This window comes from Oryctolagus cuniculus, chromosome 4, assembly GCF_051225735.1.
Source record: "Oryctolagus cuniculus isolate XC-2025 breed Fujian yellow rabbit chromosome 4, ASM5122573v1, whole genome shotgun sequence".
Classification (NCBI taxonomy): domain Eukaryota; kingdom Metazoa; phylum Chordata; class Mammalia; order Lagomorpha; family Leporidae; genus Oryctolagus; species Oryctolagus cuniculus.
This window is the reverse complement of record NC_142870.1, coordinates 64,830,220-64,855,767: the sequence shown is the minus strand read 5'-3', so window position 1 is coordinate 64,855,767 and position 25,548 is coordinate 64,830,220. Positions and strand designations below refer to the sequence as shown.

At 38.9% G+C, this 25,548-nt stretch overlaps 1 pseudogene; it reads right to left on the bottom strand.

The window, feature by feature from the left end:
• Positions 1–24,988, bottom strand: part of LOC100352430 (CXXC motif containing zinc binding protein-like) — a 63,179-nt pseudogene extending 38,191 nt beyond the window's left edge.
• Positions 24,989–25,548: the final 560 nt, after the last annotated feature.

Below are 25,548 nucleotides of genomic sequence, written 5' to 3'. Positions count from 1 at the left end.
TGTTATGACTAAGGGATCAATTCAACTAGAAGATATGGTTATAATAAATGTATATGCATCAAATTATAGGGTGTCTGGCTATTTAAAACAAATGTTAATGAGTCTAAAGGGAAGTATAACTCCAACACAAAAGTAATGGGAGATTTCAACACTCACTTTCATCAAGGGCTAATTCAACTAGACAGAAAACCAACAAACAATTGAGCTAATATACACTATGGACCCAATCCATCTAACTGATATTTACAGAACCTTTCATCCACAGTTGCAGAATACACATTCTTATCATCAGTGCATGGACACTTCTCTAGGTTAGACTACATGCTAGGCCATAAAGCAAGTCTCATCAAATTAAAAAAAAAAAATTGAATTCCTATCATGCATCTTTTCTGACCACAATGTAATTAAGCTGGAAATTAACTCAACAATCTTGAAAACATATGCAAACACATGGAGAGTGAACAAAAAGCTCCTCTATGAATACTAGATCACAGAAGAAATCAAAAGAGCAATAAAAAATTTTCTGGAAACAAATGAAGATGAAAACACAACATATCAAAACATATAGGATACAGTAAAGCAGTGTTAAGAGGGAAGTTTTTTTTAACTTTTATTTAATGAATATAAATTTCCAAAGTACAGCTTATGGATTACAATGGCTACCCCCCCGCCCCATAACTTCCCTCCCACCCACAATCCTCCCCTTTCCCACTCCCTCTCCCCTTCCATTCACGTCAAGATTCATTTTCAATTCTCTTTATATACAGAAGATCAGTTTAGCATATATTAAGTAAAGATTTCAACAGTTTGCACCCACATAGAAACACAAAGTGAAAAATACTGTTCGAGTACTCGTTATAGCATTAAATCACAATGTACAGCACATTAAGGACAGAGATCCTACATGAGGAGTAAGTGCACAGTGATTCCTAAGAGGGAAGCTTTTAGCAGTTGGTGTCTACATGGAAAAATTGGAAAGGAACCAAATAATTGAGATATAAGTGATCTCAAGGACCTAGAAAAAAACAACAAACTGAATCCAAATTTAGAAGGAAAGAAATAATTAATATTAGATAAGAAATAAACAAAATTGAAGCAAAAATAATACTTGTATAAGTAAACAACTTGATATAAACACTGGCCCAAATAAACAAAAAAGAGGGAGAACCCAAATCAATGGAATTAGAGATGAAAAAGGAAATATAACAACATACACCACAGAAATAAAAAAGGGGTGTGTGGTGCTATGGCATAGTGGGTAAAACCACAGCCTGCAGTGCCAGCATACCATATGGGTGCCAGTTTGATTCCTGGCTGTTCCACTTCTGATCCAGCTTTCTGTTATAACTGGGGAAAACAGTAGATGAAAGCTCAAGAGCTTGGGCCCCTGCACCCATCTGGGAGACCCAGAAGAAGCTCCAGGCTCCTGGCTTTGGATTAAGCCAACTCCAGGTGTTGCAGGGAAATGAACCAGTGGGTGGAAGAACATCTCTCTCTCTCTCTCTCCTCCCCCCCATCGCATCTTTGTAACTATGTCTTTCAAATAAAGAAATAAATCTTAAAAAAAAAGAAATAAAAAGGATAATAGGAATTTTGTGAAGAATTCTATGCCAAATATTGGGAAACCTAGAAGAAATGGATAGATTCCTGGTTACATACAATCTACCTTAATTAAGCCAAGCAGACACAGAAAACCTAAACAGACCAAAAGCTAAAATGGTGATTGAATCAGTAATAAAGACTCTCCCAAAGGGAAAGCTCAGGATCGCATGGCTTCACTACCGAATTCGAACATACATTTAAAGAACTAATTCCAATTCTTCTCAAGCTATTCAAAAACATTTGAAATGGAGAGAATCTTCCCAAACGCCTTCTATGAGGTCAGGTTCACCCTAATTCTTTTTTTTTAAAGAATTGTTTAATTTATTTGAAAGACACAGTTACAGAGAGAGGTAGAGACAGAGAGAGAGGTCTTCCATCCCCTGGTTCACTCCCCAGATGGCCGCAATGGCTGGAGCTGTGCCTATCCAAAGCCAGGAGCCAGGAGCTTCCTCCAGGTCTTCCACGTGGGTTCAGGGGCCCAAGGGCTTGGGCCATCTTCCACTGCTTTCCCAGGCCATCGCAGAGAGCTGGATCAGAATAGGAGCAGCTGAGACTAAAACCGGTGCCCATATGGGATTCTGGCACTTCAGGCCAAGACTTTAAACCATGGCATCACAACACCAGCCCCCACCCTAATGTCTAAACCAGAAAAGGAAGCAACAGAGAAAGAGAACATTTACTACATAGATGCAGAAATCCTCAACAAAATACAAGCTAATAGAATCCAACAACACATCAGAAACAACATTCATTCAGAGCAAATGGGATTTATCCCTGGTATGCAGGAATGGTTCAACATTTGCAAACAGATAAATGTGATACATCATATTAACAAACTGAAGAACAAAAGCCATATGATTATCTCAATAGATGCAGAGAAAGCATTTGATAAAATGCAGCACCCTTTTATGATGAAAATTCTAAGTAAATTGGGTATAGAAGGAATATCCCTCAACACAATCAAGGCAATTTATGACAAACTCACAGCCAGAATCTTATTGAATGGGGAAAAGTTGGAAGCATTCCCACTAAGATCTGTAACCAGAGGAGGATGCCAACTTTCACCATTGCTGTTTAATGTAGTTCTAAAAGTTTAAGCCAGAGCCATTAGGAAGAAAAGAAATCAAAGGGATACAATTTGAAAAGGAGGAAGTCAAATTATATCCATTTGAAGATGATATGATTGTATGTATAGGGGAATCAAAAGACTCCACTAACAGACTATTGGAACACAAAAGAGATTGGTGAAGTGGAAAGATATAAAATTGACACATAAAAATCAATAGCCTCTGTATTCATAGACAATTCCATAGCTGAGAAAGAACTTCTAAGATCAATCTGATTCACAATAGCAAAAAAATTAAATACCTTGGAATAAATTTAACCAAGGAAATCAAAGATACAAAATATTAGAGAAAGAACTAGGAGAAACAAAAATATGGAAACATCTTCCATGTTTGTGGGCTGGAAGAATTAATATCATCAAAATGTCTAGAATACTGAAAGCAATTTACAGATTATATGTGATATCAATCAAAATATAAACAACATTCTTCTCAGATCTAGCAAGAGTGATGCTAAAATTGATAGGGAAACAAAGATACTTCAAATAGCTAAAGTAATCTTACATAACAAAAACAAAGTCAGAAGTACCACAATGCCAGATTTCAAAATATATTACAGGATTGTTATAATTAAAACAGCCTAGTTCTTACAAAACATAGATGTATAGACCAATGGAATAGAATAGAAACTCTAGAAATAAATTCATCATCTACAACCAATTTATCTTTGACAAAGGAAATAAAATCAATCATTGGAGCAAGGACAGTGTCTGCAACAAATGGTGGTGGGAAAACTGATCTCTGTATCCAAAATATTAAACAAGACCCTTACCTTATACTTTACAAAAAAATTCACTCAAAATGGGTCAAAGACCTAAATCTATGACCAGATACGATACCATCAAATTACTAGAGAACATCGGGGAACCCCTGGACGACATTGACATAAGCAAAGATTCCTTGGAAAAGACCCCAGAAGCACAGGCAATCAAAGCAAAAATTGGCAGATCGGATTACATCAAGCTGAGAAGCTTATGCACTGCAAAAGACATTCAGCAAAGTGAAGAGGCAACTCACAGAATGGAAGAAAATATTTGCAAACTATGCAACTGATAAAAGATTAGCATCTAGAATCTATGAAGAGCTCAAGAAATCCAACATCAAAACAAACAATCTAGTTAAGAAATGGGCAATGGATTTGAACAGGCATTTTTTTTCAAGACTAGAAATCCAAACGGCCAACAGACACATGAAAAAAATGCTTAGGATTGGGGCCGGTGCTGTGGCATAGTGGGTAAAGCTGTCGCCTGCAGTGCTGGCATCCCATTTGGGCACTGGTTCAAGACCCACTGCTCCACTTCAAATCCAGCTCTCTGCTATGGTCTGGGAAAGCAGTAGAAGATGGCCCAAGTGCTTGGGCCCCTGCACCCTGTGTGAGACCCAGAAGAAGCTCCTGTCTGCTGGCTTTGCATTGGTCCAGTTCCAGCTGTTGTGGCCATTTGGGGAGTGAACCAGTGAATGGAAGATCTCTCTCTTTCTGCCTCTGGCTCTCCATAGCTCTGCACTTCAAATAAATAAATAAATAAATAAATCTTAAAAAAATATGTTCAGGAACACTAGCCATAACGAAAATGCATATCAAAACCACAATTAGGTTTCATCTTACCCCTGTTAGCACGTTTCTCACACAGAAATCAACAAACAATAAATGCTGATGAGGATGTGGAGGAAAAAGTACCCTAATTCACTGTTGAGAATGCAAACTGATGTAGCCATTGTGGAAGATAATATGGAAATATCTCAGAAAGCTGCAATTAGATCTATCATAACATGAGAGTATCCCACTCCTGGGAATTTCCCCAGGAATGAAATGAATTCAGCATATGGAAGAGTTATCTGTACTCCCATGTTCATTGCAGCTCATTTCACAACAGCTAAGAGATGGAATGAATCCAGATGTCCATCAGCTGCTGATTGGATAAAGAAACTCTGGCATAAGCACAGTATGGAATACTACTCATTGGTTAATTAGAAAAAACACAGGAAATTCTGTGATTTGCAACAAAATGCATGCAATTGGAAAACATTACATTTAGTGAAATAACCCAATCTCCAGAAGACAGATACCATGTGTTTTCTCTGATCTGTGGTAACAGAGTACCTAGAATGTAATATATTGGAGTGAAATTGACATTTTGAGATTAGATGGTAACTTACAGTCCTTGTCTCTACTGTTAATAAAAACTATTTTTTCTTCTTACAATCTATTGAACTCTTTGCTTAGTGTAGGGATAATTTTATGAGTATAAAGTAACTTAAGATATATATCATTCTAAAAATTAAGAGTGAGAAAAGAGAGGGAGGAGGAAGAAGGGGTAGAGCATGGGCAGGAAGGAGGGTAAGGTGGGAAGTGTCACTATGTTCCCAAATCTGTATATATGAAATACAGGAAATTTGTATGCCTTAAATAATATTTTTTTAAAAATAAAAATAAAAAAGTCCATGATCTCACTGTGGCATTTATAATTTATAAAAAAGATTTCTTAGATAAGACCCCAAAGCACAGGTAATAAAAGCAAATATAGAGAAATGGTGTTACATCAAGCTAACAAGCTTCTGCACTGCAAAGAAAACACTCAACAAGGTGAAGAGGCAATCAAAATGGGAGAAAACCTTTGCATGCCATGCATCTGATAAAAGATTGACATTCAGAATATATGAGGAGCTTAAGAATCTCAACAACAAGACAAACAATCCAGTTAAGAAATGGGCTAAGGATATGAACAGACCTTTTTCAAAGGATGAAATTCAAATGGCCAACAGACACATGAAAAGTTGCTCAAGATAGCTAGCCATCAGGGAAATGCTGTGACAGGGTGGCTTTAAGTTTAAGGTTTTACCATAAGACATAGCCTGCCCGGGTGTTTATAGGTTATCTTGCTTGGTTGCTTCAGAGCAGGGAGTGTTCCTTTGAAAGAAAAAAGTTATAGATATCTGTCTGTTCCTCCAGCTATAACCGGCATATTTCTGGCTCTGTACTTCTGCTTGCTTGCTTGATAACAGTCAAGGCCACCAAAACATAGCTTCTTCCTTTAAACTCCCCTAGCACTGCAACTCGGGGCTGCCTTCTCCAGACTTGCTCTGTGGAAAGGCAGTCACCAGCTGGCTAATAAAGACTCCTAATGTGACCTCAAAAGTCTCACTGTGTTTATAATCTGTGTGCCCCACAATAGAAACGAAATGACAATGAGATATTCCCTCACCCCAGTTAGAATGACTATCATCCAAAAATCAAAAAATAACAAATGTTGGTGAGGTTGTAGAGAAAAATGTGCTCAATTATACTGTTGGCGGGAATGTTAACCTCTACAACCATTAAAGAAGACAGTATGGAAGTTTCTCAAAAATCTGAAAATTGATCTTCCATATGACCCACTCCTGAGAATTTACCCAAACAAAATGAAATCAGCATATGAAAGAGTTATCTGTACCCAATTCACAAAAGCTATGATATGGAATCAACCCAGATGTCCATCAACTGATGCCTAGATAAAGAAAATGTATATATACATGATGGAATACTACTCAGTTGTAAAAAATTGAAATTCTGTCTTTTGCAATAAAATGGATGCAGCTGGAGACCGTTATGCTTAGTGAAATAAGCCAGACCCACTGTCTCAATGACATTTGTGTTACTCCAGATCATCTTTAATGCTTTGGATCAAAATACAGAATTCAGTAGCACTAGTATGGTGCTTGTTTGGCTCTGACTACATCCTCTCCAAATCACCCTGCTTTTTTCTGGAGGATGTCTGAAGGTGGTTTGTACAGACACTTTCAGACAGTGTGCCAGCTCCCACACAGCACTTGTCATGGCCTTTTTCTGCTTCACTTTCTAGCATGAAACCCATGGTCAGGGCATATCCATGGAAGGGCACACCTGCAGCGCCTCAGGTGACTACTGCTGCTGTTGCTACACATCCCGTCACATGAACCAATCAATAATGCCCACCTAGTGCTCTTTTGTCTTCTCCAGGTTTCCTATAGCACGGTCAACTCACTGCACAAGAATTCTAGTGAGGAGTCCATGATCCCACAGTAATCTGAAATGAAACTGTCTTTTATCTCTCCAAATCTAGCACCATGCTGCCAAGGACCCCTGGAGGGAAGCAGAATTATCCATTTGTTCATCCTTTAGCCAGAGCTAGAGATCTCAGATTTGAATTTCCAGGTTGGTGAAAGAATTTGACTATCTCACCAAGAGTCGTCCTTGTGGCAAAGGGAGCAGGTAAGGTGGAAGGACAGCATTTAGCACTGTTCAACTATATCACAATTGCTCCCCATATGCCAAATGAGGCTCAATGCCCTACAGCACAGATCAGTCTTTGGCATTTTTATGTTTGACCAGGGAGATAAGGATGGTTTTATTTATTTGTGTATTTATTTATATTGTAGGCATTAATTAAGTATCTTTGGGTCTGCTTTTTAAAAAACATTTGTAGGCCGGCGCCGCGGCTCACTAGGCTAATCCTCCACCTTGCGGCGCTGGCACACCGGGTTCAAGTCCCGGTCGGGGCGTCAGATTCTGTCCCGGTTGCCCCTCTTCCAGGCCAGCTCTCTGCTGTGGCCTGGGAGTGCAGTGGAGGATGGCCCATGTGCTTGGGCCCTACACCCCATGGGAGACCAGGAGAAGCACCCAGCTCCTGCCATCGGATCAGCGCTGTGGGCCGGCCACAGCGCGCTGGCCGCGGTGGCCATTGGAGGGTGAACCAACGGCAAAGGAAGACCTTTCTCTCTGTCTCTCTCTCTCACTGTCCACTCTGCCTGTCAAAAAATTTTAAAAAAATTTGTATTTCATTTATTTGAGAGAGAGAGAGAGAGGGAGAGAGAGAGAGAGAAAGGCACTCTGGTTCACTCCCGCAGGACCTGCAATGGTGAGGTGGTGAAGCTGGGTCAGGTCAAAGCTGAGCCATAACCTACTGCTACTTAGTGTTGCATTGACAGGGATCTGGGATTAGGAGCAGAGCTGACACTTAAACTCAGGCACTCGAATATGCAGCACAGATACCCTAAGTAGTGTCTTAACCACAGGGCCAAATACCTGGCCCTATAAATGGTTTTATAATTTAATTATTGCAAAGAACAACTGCTAAAAGAAAAATATACTACACACGAAAACCTCAAATATTTACCATCCAGTCCTTTACTGAAGGAATGTATGTACCCTTGTTCTAGAAAGAAAACAAATTGCATCTATTAGAAGTGTGAATGATGACAATGAGTGACATGAACTACACAATTGTAAACTATAAATCAGTTCTGTTTGTTTTGCAGCTGTATTTGAATCTTGCATTCTTCATCACAATGGGCACCAAAAGCCCAGAGAAGTGAACATGCTGACTTGTTCCTGCTGGATCACACAGTGGGGTTCTGCCTCCAGCCAGCATGCCTTGTGCAGAAATGGTCTTAGTGCTTTGCCCTGTCCTCTGTCCTCTCACATTTTTTCCCATTATTCTAATCAACAGAGAGCATTCTGCATTGGTGTTCACTGAAGATCCTCTGCCTAGAATAGAGATCCATAAGATTATCTGTAAACAGACATTTGGGAGTCTTGACCCACTTATTTTCACCTGTGCCATGAGATGAATAGATAGATCTTGAGATGTAAGCCATTTACACTCAGAGGCTCCTGCCACATGTGAAAATAGATTTGATTTCTGTTTATTTGATCTCAATTTCATTTAGAATCCATAAGTATAAGTATTTGCTACCTCTTTGATACAAACAAAATTTGATAAAAATTAAATTCAAAATTTCATAAGAAACTTTTTGGAAATTGAAGGATAACTTTTAGTTTATTAGCATTTCCTTTGAAATATAAATTTCTGTGACCTTTTAAGCTAGCTCATCATTGGTAGATAAAGGTTACATATGCCAAAAATATCCCAGGGTGAAAGAAAAACAAAATCTTTGTCATGTGCCACTTTTATTCACTTGAGCTTAAATTTCACTTTTGTTTTCCAAATATCAATTAAAATGATAACAAAGTAGTATCTTCTTATATCTGAGAAGAAAAAGGAAGCTTCAACATTAACTCAATAAACTCTTCTTATTTTCTTGATGCTAGATTGAAACAATAAGAATTGTGATACCAATGTCACAAGTGTGCTTAAGTTTATCTGTGCGTTTATTTCCCCTTTGCTTTTTCTAAGTAGAATGGGCAGAGCATTTCCTATAAAAAGTGCCACCAGACCCCTATCATTCAATTCCTATTGCTTCTGTTGTATGGATTGTGATTGACCAATTTTGTTTCTATGACTCAAGAGTCTCATGAATCATAGCATCAGTTTCTCACCTATCCTTTTCACAGACATTTAAAGAGATAATGTGATAATATCTGTATAGTGTTTTATGGTTTTGGGATGAAAGATTCTTTGTAGTATATGAGGACAAGTGATCTGCAATAACATGAGGATTCACCAGAATTTGATATTGGAACCGCCTCTGAGAATGCAGAGTAGAAAAAGGACCGGTCTAGGTGGCTGATAACTGTAAACAACCCATGGCCTCGTCTGATTTGATTTTTGACTCAAACATCTATTTAGTTGTTTTTCAAACATGAGCTTATTTTAAATCTTAGGTAAAAGAGGAGATTGGGTTTGATGAAACCTTGCCACATATTAGGAACAAATACTTCTGACAAATACAGTAATCATCTCTTCCACCTTTGCAGAGACCTCCTTTAAATTTTCCTCCATTATAGCCTGTCATGAAGCTTCTCTCACTTAAGCACAGTAGAATTTAAAAAAACAAACAAAAATACTTGGATTGATATGGTGCTTTCAGAAATAAGAAAATAAAAATTATGGCACAAACTCTCCTGAATGACTAGACCAATCAATGCTCATACTCATCATATATAATATTCTAGCTGATGCCCATGGCTGCTCTGTAATTTACTGGCATACTTTCTTTTACCATTGAATTATATTTACCAAGATTCTATTGTGTTCATCCTTGAACTAGAATAGTTCAAGCATTTGTTTTTGCAATTATTTAACAACAAAAATTTCTAAAACTTATTAATATACAAATTTAAAAGAAAATTATCCTTTGAAATAAAAGCTATGAATGTTCAGGAAAGGAATATATAAGTGAATCTAAAATATAATTACTGTTGGATTAGATGTGGGCAGGCATTTTGCATTCAGACTGAGAAACATAGTCTAGTTCTTCATTGATCTGAAAAAAAGCTGAAACTGGAAATCATAGAGCTAAAGTATAGGTATATTTTAAGAAATAAACATAATATCAAACAACAATCAATTATACCATAGTAAAAGAAAATACCAGCAAAAGAATAAGAAAAGGTGGACATTAAGGATGTAGACATAGAAACATGATTGAATCTTAAAAACATAGAGCAAGATAGAAAAAAGCAAGAAACTGAATAGTATTTATTTTTTTATTTTTTATTTTTTTAACTTTTATTTAATTAATATAAATTTCCAAAGTACGGCTTATGGATTACAATGGCTTCCCCCCCATATCGTCTCTCCCACCCGCATCCCTCCCCTTTCCCACTCCCTCTCCCCTTCCATTCACATGAGGATTCATTTTTGATTCTCTTTATATACAGAATATCAGTTTAGCATACATTAAGTAAAGATTTCAACAGTTTGCTCCCACACAAACATAAAGTGAAAAATAATAGATGATTTTTTAAATGATGATGAAATCAGATCAGACCTATTGTCATGTTTATTCCCAGTGAGAGTCAAGTTGGGAATTGATAATTTCTTCTTCTTTTTTTTTTTTTTTTTTTTTACAGAAGATCAGTTTAGTATACATTAAGTAAAGATTTCAACAGTTTGCACCCCCATAGAAACACAAAGCGAAATATACTGTTTGAGTACTCGTTATAGCATTAAGTCTCAATGTACAGCATATTAAGGACAGAGATCCTACATGAGGAGTAAGTGCACAGTGACTCCTGTTGCTGACTTTACAAATTGACACTCTTGTCTATGGCCTCAGTAATCTCCCTATGCACCAGTCATGAGTTTCCAAGGCTATGGAAGCCCCTTGAGTTCTCCAACTCTTGTTTAGACAAGGTCATATTCAAAGTGGAGGTTCTCTCCTCCCTTCAGAGAAAGGTACCTCCTTCTTTGGAGACCTGTTCTTTCCACTGGGATCTCACTCACAGAGATCTTTCATTTAGGTGGTTTGTTTGTTTGTTTGTTTGTTTGTTTGTTTTTTGCCAGAGTGTCTTGGCTTTCCATGACTGAAATACTCTCATGGACTTTTCAGCCAGATCGGAATGCCTTTAGGGCTGATTCTGAGGCCAGAGTGCTGTTTAGGACATCCACCATTCTATGAGTCTGCTGAGTATCTCGCTTCCCATGTTGGATCACTCTCCCCTTTATTTATTCTATCGGTTAGTATTAGCAGGTACTAGACTTGTTTATGTGCTTCCTTTGACTCTTAGTCCTTTCATTATGATCAATTGTGAACTGAAATTGATCACTTGGAATAGTGAGATGGCATTGGTACATGCCACCTTGATGGGATTAAATTGGAGTCCCCTGGTATGAAACTGAATAGTATTATGGTGCAATAGGATGTGTATCCTTCAATTTATATATATGAACCAAAGATACAAATTTTTAAGAACTTAAACAAAAACATATGGATTAAGTATGGAGAATCATTGCCTTTAGAGAAGGGAAGAATTGGGAGTGGCAAAGGATAGAAACAGATTGATAAACAGTAAATTAGAGAAAACTGTTGCTTTGATCAATAACATTGATTTATTGTGAACTGAGGGGTATGACTAATTCACCCCTCTCTGACAGATGTTCCTCTTCCTGCCATCTCCAAAAAGAATAAACCAAAAGAACAAGAGAGGTGACCACAGCATTCAAGGAATGTGTACCAGAATTTGGCAATTTGGAAAATAGATGGATCAGTGGCAATTATTTTAGCAGATGAAATAATTTGAAATAACAGTGCTTTTAATCAGGGAAGAAGAAGCAAACTAGTTTTCTACTGCCAAATCACAACAGATAGGTGACACCAGATATGTCTGATGACAATGGAGGCATATATGACTGAAGATGGGACTGATTAAAGTCTGCTCAAAGATCAGTTAAAACTTGGGTCGCCTCTCCTAACCTGTGCAATTAGGTAGCTCCCCTCTCTCACTGTTAGGGAACTGAAGTTGATATTCTGCAGTAGAAGACTAGATGATGATCGTTTGAGGTGGGAAAAGACCTTTCTCAAAACAATAAATAGAGAAATTGTGCATATGGAATGTATGGTTCTTTAGATCCCCTTCCCATTTGTATCTTACAAACATCTAGGTCTCCACATATCACTTTCCTCTTCATGTTGGACATTTGGAAATCTGACAAACCAAGAGACAAGGCCTCTGGAGAGTGAGAACTGGGAATCTCTCAATGAAATGGCCAAGGTCCTGCCTTATCACCTGTGATGAGCAAGCTCTCCCAGAAGCACAGAGAATTCCTGTTTTTTTTTTTTTTTTTTTTTTTTTTTTTTTTTTTTTTTTTTTAAGATTTATTTATTTGAAATGGAGAAGGAAGGAGACAGGAGGAGATGAGGGGAAAGAGAGAGAGAGAATATCATCCATCTTCATTCTTCAAAATGGTCTCAAGAACTGGGGCTGGGCCAGGATGAGACCAGTAGTCAGGAACTCCATCCAGGACTCCCTTGTGGGTAAAAGGAAACCAAGCACTCAGCCATCATCTAGTGACTTCCCAGGTACATTACCAGGGAACTGGATTGGAAGCAGAGCAGCCAGGACTTGAACAGGCATTCTGATAAGGGATGCCAGCATCACAAGAAGTAGCTTAACTCAAGTCATCACAATGCTAGCCCCACCACAGATCTTTCAACAAACTTCCTGATGACTCTCTGTGTGTGTGTGTGTGTGAATGGGCAGACAAGGATCATCATAAACCAGAAAGAAGAAACCAGTTTTGGACAGTTATTTTTCATAAATAACATACATGTAGAGTCTGAATTACTGATATCATTGAGTAATTCATGCCTTTTTCTCTTTAACTTGTCTAAGATTTTGCCAATGATCCTCCAGCGAGTAAGGACCCAAAGAATTGTTCCCTGATATCAGTGTCTAACATCCTATTGGCTACAAAGATCTCAAAGTATTCCCTTCAGGAGAGCTCTCAGAACTTAAAAATGGAGACCCAATAGATTCCTTTGTGCTGAGTTCTGCAGCCGTTGGTCTGCCCGCATCACGTTATCATCAACAAGAGACCTCCTGCAACAATATGGGGCTGCAGGTTGGACTGAAAGGGAACGCAGAGATTGCATTTGCTTCAGAAATGTCCTGATATCTAGATTATTCTGTTCTCTGCTATTCTGAGTGTAGATGGCTGTGTGTGCAGGAGCTTGTGTGTGTGTGTGTGTGTGTGTGTGTATCCATGTGTATATGCATACCCATGCTCTACTCCAAACTCCAAAGCCTTGTCAGGCTTTGTTTAAGGATAGGCACCAGGCTGCTGGGACACTTTGCCTTTTCTCCTTGAGAAATCAGTAGGCTAAGCAGTTGGAACCCCAGAGGAGATATATGTCTTGTTTGCTAAGCTAAAAGTCATCCATGTGACTATCAAGCAGGAGGCTACAACTTTTGTCATTGGTGAGCATTTTTGTTGATAAATTAATGCCTGGATACAACCTCCAGAGAGCTTGTGCAGTTTTACTATAGAAGGAAGGGCAGAGAGAAAGAGAGAGAGAGAGAGAGAGGCTTACAGAGGGACTTTCTTATAGTTTTGGCTTCTCCCATTAATCTTCCTTTGCGCCCATGATGCCCTTGTGCACTGTTATCATTGGCAATGTAAGCTGGAGGTACCCTTGCAGGATGATTGAATTGTCAAATTTCCTTTTCTTAGCCTCCCATGGAAAGTACAAAGACAAATGTTCCTGCTACAGACAGAAAAAAAGCCCTCCTGAGTTTTTTTAGGGAGTATATTAATCATGTTTTTCTGTCTGATGCCTTGACATCTGGGGCCTCGCTGCCCTGGAGGCACTTTGACAGGGATAGCCAGTTCCTAGAAATGGTAAATAAGTTGGCTTGTGCATGTCTCCCAAATGCAAATCAACCAATGCAGAACCCATATTTCCAAATACATTCTTTATCAGGCTTTCATATTCCAGGATACTATCCACCTGCCTTAATCACTTCAGGGCCATGCCCTAGACAACTTGGGCAGCCCTTGTACCCCAGAGGCTAATGAAATTGTTCAAACTAATTCTAAGCTTGCTTGCATTGTCTTACCTGCTTCTTCCTACAGAAACCGTATTTCAGGCTCTTGCTTATGAATTCCCCATCTCACTGTCTCCTAACTGATCCTGGTACTTCCCTGTGATAGCTCCTCCACAGCATACTTCCTTCCCTTGGGAATTATGGCTGACAGACTGTCTTGTCATAAGAAATCATCTCTTTATCTCTCTTGATCTGTTGACATCACCAAACCCAAATATTAATAAAACTAATTAAAATGTTACCCTGACAGGCAAATCACAGTGTGTATGTGTGTGGTGGGTAGGGTGGGCAGGGGCTGGGGTGACAGGACATGGCTGAATAGAGTTTACACAAGAGAGAGAAAAAGAAAGAGTCCCTGAGAGAGAGAAAGAGAGAGAGAGAAGGTTGTGGGCCTGCATTTGTGGTTGTCATGCAACACAGGTACACATATGTTTTTTGGAGTAAAGACACTATACAGATAAGACTGCAAAAACTAAGGATGGGAAGCTTCCAATTGCGTTTAGCTTCGAATTCTGGACTAATGAATTTGAACATTGAATGATTTGTTTGAGCAAGAGAAAATTATCATTAAAGCAATATTTTCTGAAGTAGTAGTTACGAAGTTTGGAAAGAAGAACAAATTGGAAAGAGCTGCCTTATGAGGTAGGAGTACTGGGAGTGAACAAACTCAAGCATAGATCAGTTGTTTGTTGGATGTGGTCTATTGCAAATATAAGCAAATCAGTAGAAGTTGAGGTCTGACATTTTGCATTTCTAACAAACCAAGGATGGTAATGTTGCTGCTCCCCCACCACTCTGAAGGTTTTAAGAAATGGAGGAATTCTAATTTCACTTACTTGATTTTTCCACTTCTCATGCTGAGAAAACAGATTGAAAATTTGCATTCAACATCAGCTTGAGCTGTTTGGCTTGTCCCTAGTTGTGAAACTTGAATTCCAGAATACCAGGTCAAACCAGGCAAAAAGGATTATGCACAGCCTCTTGCCTTGCAATTACCTTACCACACACTGAGTTAATGGCGGCAAGCAGAAAATAAGCACAAGATTCTGAAAAGACCAGAGCTAGACTCGAGCCTAGACATTAAAAAAAAAATTGGAGTCTCCAGAGAGAGATAAAGTAAAGGATCATGGGATTAGTTTTGTTTTTCTTAAGAATATAGTGTGGCTCTATTTGAGTATAGAAGTGAATCTCATCACATAATCTTAAACTTTCTATGAAACTGCATGTGAACAAGTATATTCTTAGATCATTTTTTCCTAAGGGCTCCTTTGAGATCATGAAGATATGGTCATACAGGAAATACTTAATCAGAACCATTTTATTTATTTTTCCTTTTTTTAACTTTTATTTAATAAATATAAATTTCCAAAGTATAACTTTTGGATAGCAGGTTTTTCCCCCCATAACCTCCCTCCCACCATCAATTATCTTTATATACAGAAGATCAATTTAGTATATACTAAGTAAAGATTTCAACAGTTTGCACCCACACAGAAACACAAAATGTAAAGTACTGTTTGAGTACTAGTTATAGCATTAATTCATATTGAATAACACATTAAGGAGAGAGATCCTACATGGGGAGTAAGTGCACAGTGACTCCTATTGTTTTTTTTTTTTTTAATTTTTTTTTTTTGACAGGAAGAGTGGACAGTGAGAGAGACAGAGAGAAAGGTCTTCCTTTGCTGTTGGTTCACCCTCCAATGGCCGCTGTGCCGACGCGCTGCGGCCGGCGCACCTCGCTGATCCAATGGCAGGAGCCAGGTATTTATCCTGGTCTCCCATGGAGTGCAGGGCCCAAGTACTTGGGCCATCCTCCACTGCACTCCCTGGCCACAGCAGAGAGCTGGCCTGGAAGAGGGGCAACCGGGACAGAATCCAGCGCCCCGACCGGGACTAGAACCCGGTGTGCCGGCGCTGCAAGGCAGAGGATTAGCCTAGTGAGCCGCGGCACCGGCTTACTATTGTTGATTTAACAATTGACACTCTTATTTATGATGTCAGTAATCACCCTAAGCTCTTGAAATGAGCTGCCAAGTCTATGGAAGCCCCTTGAGTTCGCCAACTCTGATCTTATTTAGACAAGGCCATAGACAAAGTGGAAGTTCTCTCCTCCCTTCAGAGAAAGGTACCTCCTTCTTTGATTTCCCGTTCTTTCTGCTGGGATCTCACTCACAGAGATCTTTCATTTAGGTCATTTTTTTTTTTATGCCAGAGTGTCTTGGGTTTCAATGCCTGAAATATTCTCATAGGCTTTTTAGCCAGATCTGAATGCCTTAAGGGCTGATTCTGAGGCCAGAGTGAATCAGAACCATTTTAAAAGTACTTCAGAATCACAATTTTTCATCTAAGGAGTGTTTTTTTCTCTGTGTACCTTTTTGTGTACATTTAATTCCTTAACATGGTCACTTTTACAAACTTAGTTAAAATTATTATTTTAATCACTCATCAGAAACTGTTAACATGTCATTTTATCTGTTGAAAAGGTGTGAACATTATCTTACAGAGGAACTGAGATGAAAGCTATTGGTGAACAGAATTACTCTTCCTATGAGATATAAGAAAAAGGTGATTATAAATAATGCATGGTGAAGCTGACATGCAAAATCAAAATGATGTTGGATTTTAAGAATGTGAGTAGGTCTTGTGATTTGTTTTATAAAAAGTATTTTTCTTATAGGGAACAGTAGAATTTAAGGAGCAGAAAGTATTCTTTGAATAATGTATTCCATTACCTTCAATTTTGCAAATGAAAATCTCAGAGCATTTGAATGATTTGCTCATGACCACTTGGTATATTAATGACAGGGTTAAGAGTGCAGTTCTCTCCATGCAGTTTTGAACTATTTTGATAATCCCCTACTGACATATTTTGGAAAATCGATAATATCACCAGCAGTAAGATTAAATATTATCTCTTATTGTGTCCTATTATTTTATTGGAGAGACACAAGGAAAATATTTATGTATTTCCAGAAAGCTTTCCTGGGAAGGTTGGAGAACAGGTACCAAAACACAGTTAGATATAAGGAAAAACCTCGAGTGTCCTGCAACTCAGTGGGTTGAACATAATTCAAAAACTGTTACATATTTTATGAACAAATAGAAGATAAATGATCCAGGACTCCAAATACAAAATAATGACACATAGAGGGAAACATTAACTGCTTCATTTTGATCAGTACACATTATATACACATACTTAATTATCAGACTCTAGCCTATAAATACCATGTACAATTAGAAGAATAGCATTAGGGGCTGGTGTTGTGGTGCAATCAGTTGAGCTACTGCCTGTGATGCTGGCATCCCGTATGGTCACTGGTTGATGTCTTGGCTGCTATACTTCCAATCCAGTCCTCTGCTAATGTGCCTGGGAGAGCAGTGTGAGATGGCCCAAGTGCTTGGGCCCGTCCACCCATGTGAGAGACCCAGACTGGAGATTCATGCTCCTGGCTTTGTCCGGGCAGGCTGCTGCATCCATTTGCAGAGTGAATCAGTGGATGGAGGATTTCTTGCCCTCTGTTTCCCTCTCTCTACAACTCTGCCTTTAAGATAAATATAAGTCTTTTTCAAAAAGAGTGATTTTAAAAAAACATAAAAAGAGGACTTTATGGTGAAAAGAACTTTAGTTTGTCTATAAAAATTTGGGAAGTAAATGAGTAAGCAGAAGTTTGAAGTAGGGGTCTTGGGACCTTAAGGTGACAATATTAGTTGAAGGATGAAAGGCAGAAGTAGCAGGAAATAATACCAGGACCTGAGAATATTGACTGGCTTAGAGTGTTGCATAACAGAACTGGGTGAGAGGGTGGGATCAGCTATAAGAGAGGTAGGGAAACTCAGCAGGCATTTGTACTTGATTGCCATCAAAATAGATGACCAGAACCAGCGGTGTGCTTGGAGCCAGCTCGAACCACCTGATAAGAGTAAGTTACATTCTTCTCATCCCAGCTTGGAGTTTAGTGACATCACATTTGTAGCTTAAAACGCCATGGTGGGAACATATATTACATGGAAATCAGCAAACACTACAAACCAGAGATTTTTTTTTTTCATCTTCCTGGAGAGTCAATGCATCAGCATAACCAGAAACACTAACCATAAAATGGAACTCCATATTCCTTCAGTAACTAGGTTAGAACAAGCATGGGAAAAGATAAATTGAGAGGACAGATAGGGAGATGGGATCTGCTACCCTCCAGTCTCAGGAGAAGTTGTAGAGGCATGCAATTTTCAGAGTAAATGCTGCATTTTAATTTGCAGCATCCAGAGAGACTGCCTTCCAGCTCATTCAGTCTGGGGCCTACATAACATCCTGAATTTTTCACACCTTGACTCAACTCTAAAGCATTTTAGGTAGGAAGAGAATGAATACCTTCATCAAGAGAAGAATAACTAAGAAAAAGTCTACGCATTGAAAATAATTCTGTTACATTAAATTCTTTTTTTTAACTTTTATTTAATGAATATAAATTTCCAAAGTACGGCTTATGGATTACAATGGCTTCCCCCCCATAACGTCCCTCCCACCCACAACCCTCCGCTCTCCCACTCCCTCTCCCCTTCCATTCACATCAAGATTTATTTTCGATTCTCTTTATATACAGAAGATCAGTTTAGCATACATTAAGTAAAGATTTCAACAGTTTGCTCCCACACAGAACATAAAGTGAAAAATAATAGATGATTTTTTAAATGATGATGAAATCAGATCAGACCTATTGTCATGTTACATTAAATTCTAACTTCTATATGATTTTAATCTAAAAAATGACTGTTGTTTATTCAGTTGTGTGTAAGGCTCTCATCCTACTTCGCATCACAATTCTCATCACCATTATCCACACGTCACTAGCAGCAGCATGATCATTTATTTAACGGTTAACCTAAGCCAGGCTTTATGCTAGGCATTCAATAATGATTTATTAGATGGTTACTTTGTGACAGACTTGTGCTAGATCAGTGGTTTTCAGGATTCTTTGTCTCAGGAGCCCTTTGTACTCTTAGAAATTACTTTAAGTCCCAACGGGTTTTGATTGTGTGGGTTATTGATATTAACTGTATTATAAACGAAAAATGAACCATTTAAAAAGACGCATTTAGAAGTGGGCATCTGGTATAGCATTTGAGACACCACTTGGGATGCCCACATCCCATATCACAGAGCTTGAGTTTGAGTCCCAGCGTTACTCCTGATTCCAGCTTTGTGGTAATGTGAACCATGGGAGGCAGCAGATGATGGCTCAGTTAGTTGGGTTTCTGCCACCCATGTGGGAAATATGGATTGAGTTCTTGATTCCTGGCTTCTGTCTCTGGACCAGGACCCATTGTGGGAATTTGGAGAGTGAACTAACAGATGGGATTTCTCTTTCTGTCTGTCTCTCAAGTTAAATGAATAAATAAATGATAAAAACAAACTCATTAATTTACTTAGTAATATAAAACCATTATGTGTTAACAGAAACATTTTTATGTAAAAGACCTCTATTTTCCAAAATAAAAAATATAGTGAGGACCATGACATTATTTTACTGCTTTCCAAATCTTTTTAATGTATGGTTTACTAGAAAGCAGTTAGCTTCCTTTATTTTCTTTTATGTTCTGTCTGTTACCAGAAGTTTCTGTAAACTTCCACTTTACACCTAAGTAAGACTAAGACTGGTGAGGCCAAAAATTTCCTAATATTTCCACTAAAGCAGTTTTGATCTCATGGAACTCCTCCCAGAGCCTTGGGGACTCCCCAGAATTCTTTAGACCATACTTTTTTTAAAAAAATTTTTTTTTGACAGGCAGAGTGGACAGTGAGAGAGAGAGACAGAGAGAAAGGTCTTCCTTTGCTGTTGGTTCACCCTCCAATGGCCACCGCGGCCGGCGCACTGCACTGATCCGATGGCAGGAGCCAGGTACTTATCCTGGTCTCCCATGGGGTGCAGGGCCCGAGGACTTGGGCCATCCTCCACTGCACTCCCTGGCCACAGCAGAGAGCTTGCCTGGAAGAGGGGCAACCGGGACAGAATCCGGCGCCCTGACCAGGACTAGAACCTGGTGTGCCAACGCCGCAAGGCGGAGGATTAGCCTACTGAGCAGCGGCGCCGGCTTAGACCATACTTTAAAAGTTGTTACATGAAACTGCATATCTAAATTGTGTAGCCTAAGCCTCTCCTACCTTCACGGAACTTACTTTGTTGGGCTACACCATTTATATACACCATTTATATACTTTTTCATTTAAGCCCACAAAACCTCTGTGAGATAGCTACTTTTACTGCTTCTCTTTTCCACAAAATGAAACAGGGACAGAGAGGAACAAAGAAGTCTAGAATGCAAAGGTGTTATTGGCAGAACTCAAAGTGGTGGAGCTGGAACTCAGTGTAGGTCCCTCTGAGCGCAGAGCTGCTGCTCACTTTGCTATCCAACTTGCCTCCCACAGCAACATGCACAGAGGAATGTTCACTACTTGCTTTTTAAAATTCTAATTGGATAGGGAAGTTAAATCATCTTTTGAAGGGATCCTTCATGCAACAATTTCCAATATAGCTGCTACTACTATTATTTTGCAACAACAGAAAATATTATGCCGCCTCATGTCATTTTTTGGAAAGATGGAAAATGCACTCTGAGAATTTGGGAGGGAAGTAGAAGAATGTTCTTGATGGAACTGTCCAGAAACCTGCAGCTTTTGAAATGAACCCAGAAATGTTGGGGGAGAAAATGCATCTGATGTTTGCAGTCAGCCAGCAATGGGAGCTGCCATAGCCTGCAGGACTCATTATGTCTCCAAAGACTCCGCCTGAAGAGACATGGTGGAATAAATTTATACTTTTTCTCTGGTCTATTCAGCTTAGACAATAAATTTGGGTGCTACCCATCAGATTTATGGGAAATAATATCTTATAGACATCCTTATTGTCAGATTATCTAGAGATAGTACAGGCATTACCTGTGACATCATCATAATTTATTGACAAAACATTTCTCAAGAGTTCTTTTTAAATGTGCTTATCTTTTGAAGTCTACAGAGACAGACAGAGAGAAGAGACATACAGAAGGAGAGAGAGAGCTGCCATCTCCTAATTCATTCTCCAAATGCCCCCAAGCCAGAAATTTACTCAATCCACTCTTCCACGTAGATGGTGGGGGCATAACTACCTAAGCCATCATTGCACCTCCCAAGGCACACATTAACAGGAAGCTGGAATTGGAGGAGGACCCAGGACTGAAACCAGGCACTCTGATATTGGATGTGGTGTCCCAAGCAGCATTTTTAAAAAATTTTTTCTTTTATTAATAAATATAAATTTTGAAAATACAACTTTTGGATTATAGCAGTTTTTCCTCCCATAACTTCCCTCCCACCCATGAACCACTGCATCTCTTACTCCCTCTCCTATCCCATTCTTCATTAAGATTCATTTTCAATTATCTTTAGATGCAGAAGATCAACTTAGTATATGCTAAATAAAGATTTCAACAGTTTGCACCCATACGGATACACAAAGTATAAAGTCCTGTTTGAAGACTAGTTTTAGATTAATTCACATAGTACAACTCATTAATGACAGAGCCTACATGGGGAGTAAGTGCACAATGACACCTGTTGTTGATTTAACAATTGACACTCTTATTTATGACGTCAGTAATCACCCGAGGCTCTTGTCATGAGCTGCCAAGGCTATGGAAGCCTCTTGAGTTCACAAACTCTGACCTTATTTAGACAAGGCCATAATCAAAGTGGAAGTTCTCTCCTCCCTTCAGAGAAAGGTACCTCTTTCTTTGATGATCCCTTATTTCCGCTGAGATCTCACTCATAGAGATCTTTCATGTAGGTCATTTTTTTTTGCCACAGCATCTTGGCTTTCCATGCCTGAGAAACTCTCATGGGCTTTTTAACCAGATCTGAATGCCATAAAGGCTGATTCTGAGGCCACAGTGCTGTTTAGGACATCTGCCATTCTATGAGTCTGCTGTGTATCTCGCTTCCCATGTTGGATCATTCTCTCCTTTTTAATTCTATCGGTTAGTATTAGCAGACACTGGTCTTGCTTATGTGATCCCTTTGACACTTAATCCTATCATTATGATCAATTATGAACTGAAACTGATCACTTGGACTAGTGAGATGGTATTGGTACATGCCACCTTAATGGAATTTGCAATCACATGGCATGTTTCTAGCTCTACCATTAGGGGTAAGTCCAAGTGAGCATGTGTCTCTTATTCCCACTATTATTTTTTTTTAACAAGATCAATTTTCAGTTAAATTTAAACACCTAAGGGTAATTGTGTGTTAATTAAAGAGTTCAACCAATGGTATTAAGTAGAACAAGAAAATACTAAGAAAATAAAATAGTAAGCTGTTCCTCAATAGTCAGGACAAGGGCTGATCAAGTCATTGTTTCTCATAGTATCAGTTTCACTTCTATAGGTTTCCTTTTAGGTGCTCAGTTAGTTGTCACCGATCAGGGAGAACATATGATATTTGTCCTTTTGGGACTGCCTTAATTCACTGAGCATAATGTTTTCCAGATTCCTCCATTTTGTTGCAAATGACTGGATTTCATTTTTTTTTACTGCTGTATAGTATTCTATAGAGTACATATCTCATAATTTATCCACTCTTCTGTTGATGGGCATTTAGGTTGATTCCAGGTCTTAACTATGGTGAATTGAGCTGCAATACACACTGAGGTGCAGACAGCTCTTTTATTTGCCAATTTAATTTCCTTTGGGTAAATTCCAAGGAGTGGGATGGCTGGGTTGAATGGTAGGGCTATATTCAGGTTTCTGAGGAATCTCCAGACTGACTTCCATAGTGGCTTGACCAGTTTGCATTCCCACCAACAGTGAGTTAGTGTTGCTTTTTCCTCACATCCTTGCCAGCATCTGTTGTTGGTAGATTTCTGTATGTAAGCCATTCTAACCGGGGTGAGGTGAAACCTCATTGTGGTTTTGATTTGCAATTTTCCTGATGGCTAGTGATCCTGAATATGTTTTCACGTGTCTGTTGGCCATTGGATTTCCTCTTTTGAAAAATGTCTATTGAGGTCCTTGGCCCATCTCTTAAGTGGGTTGTTTGTTTTGTTTTTGTGGAGTTTCTTGATCTCTTTGTAGATACTGGTTATTAATCCTTTATCAGTTGCATAGTTTGCAAATATTTTTTCCCATTCTGTCGGTTGCCTCTTCACTTTCCTGTTTCTTTTGCAGTACAGAAACTTCTCAATTTGATGTAATCCCAATTGTTAATTTTGACTTTGAATACCTGTGCCTCTGGGGTTTAGATCTTTAATCCACGTTGAGTGGATTTTTGTGTAAACTGTAAGGTAGTGGTCTTGCTTCAGGCTTCTGCACATGGAAATCCAGTTTTCCCAGCACCATTTATTGAAGACTGTCCTTGCTCCAGGACTTGGTTTTAGATCCTTGATCAAATATGAGTTGGCTGTAGATGTTTGGATTGATATCTGGTGTTTCAATTCTGTTCCATTGGTCTATCCATCTGTTTCTGTACCAGTACCATGCTGTTTTGATTACAACTGCCCTGTAGTATGCTTTGAAATCTGGCATGGTGATGCCTCTGGCTTTGTTTTTGTTGTACAAGATCCAAGCAGCGTCTTAACCAATGTGTCAAATACATCCCCTCTCAGATTTTTTTTAGATTTTTAAATTTTATTTATTTGACAGAGTTACAGGCAGTGAGAGGGAGAGACAGAGAGAAAGGTCTTCCTTCTATTGGTTCACCCCCCAAATGGGAGTTATGGCCAGAGCTACACCGATCTGAAGCCAGGAGCCAGGTGCTTCCTCCTGGTCTCTCATGTGGGTGCAGGGCCCAAGGACCTGGGCCATCCTCCACTGTACATCCCAGGCCACAGCAGAGAGCTGGATTGGAAGAGGAGCAACTGGGACTAGAATCTGGGGCCCATATGGGATTCTGGCGCTGCAGGCAGAGGATTAGCCAAGTGAGCCATCCTCTCAGTTTTTAAAATAAAATTCTTTTTATATAATCTCTGCTTTCTCATACCTGACGCAGTGTACACAAACTTCTTAGATGGAGTTTCATAGAACATTTTAAAAACTTTCGAGATCTGGAAAGGTGTTCAAAGGTCAATTTTTTTTTCTCCAGAATTAAAGTACTGGAGAAAAAAGGGCATGAGCTTTGGCATCGCAAGACTGAAAGTTTAAGTGCGGCTCAGCCAATGATGAATGGTATAGACTTGGGTAACTGACTCTCCCTTATTAGCTTCAGATTTCTCATTTGCAAATTAGAGAATACACAAGCATCTTCAGTGGAACCATTTGAGGCTCAAATGGGGTTCTAAAGGAAGGGCATAATCCAGTTCCTTGCTATCAAAGGCAGATGTTAAAAAGATCTTTCTTCCCTTTTCCCTGCTACATACAGTGACTGTGTAATTTATCATTCCAAATGGAACATTCTTAAGAACAAAGGAAGGCTCATTTAATAATCACACCTGGGCAACAGACATCATCTCTACCATCCTGGGAAAAACCGGTGCATGATCACTCACTCTTCAAGCAACGTATTCTGGAAGGCAAGTAGATGTTTTGTATTGACAGAGTTGTCCTTATTGTCTTCTTTCACTTAAAAAGATAGATATTGTTTTTTAAGAACAGTTTTAGAATTACAGAAAGATGGAATGGAGCGTTCCCATACAACATCATCCCCGCACATGTAATTTTGCCTGTTAACATCTTGCATTAATGTGGTAAGTTTGTGATAAAACCCTGGCAATAAAGGCTCCCTCACCCCTTGCTTAACAGTGAGTTTCCCTTAGTTGCCTAACACACTATAATCCCATAATGACCTCTGTATGCTATCCAATAATAGTTATCTTTACTAAAATTCTACTGGACTATTTTTTATAGTTCTCGATAAAACTAGACAGAACCAGCTGCAGCCAGCATTGTGCCCGGAATCTGCAGAGTGAATCAGGCTGACTGCAGAGTTACCCTGTGGCTCACGGTAATGTAACTGACACAACTCCCGTGATGTTTCGGCAGCCATCTTGGAACAAGTAACTCATGTCAAAAACATAACTTTTTAAAATTTTATCTAAGTTACACAAGGTCCACGTGTTTCATATATATAGATTTAGGAACATAGTGATACTTCCCATTTTACTCTCCCTCCCACCCATGCTCCAACCCTCTTCCTCCTCCCTCTCCCATTCCACTATTGTTTTTACAAAAAGCTGCTTTTAGTTAATGAGTGTAAAGTTAACCCTACACTAAGTAAGATCCCAACAAATAGTATGAAGAAAAAAAAACACTGTTCCTCAACAGAAGAGACAAAGGCTATGCACAATCTTGGAATTTCAAAATGTCCATTTCACTCTAATACATTGCATGTAGGTACTCTGTTAGTTACTTCAGATCAGGGAAAATATATGGTATCTGTCTTTTTGGAACTGGCTTATTTCACTAAGTATAATGGTTTCCAGTTGCATCTATCTTGTTGCAAAAGACAGGATTTCTTTTCTTTTTTACAGCTGAGTAGTACTCCATGGTGTATATATACACTATAACTTCTTTATCCAATTAACAGTTGACAGACATTTGGGTTGA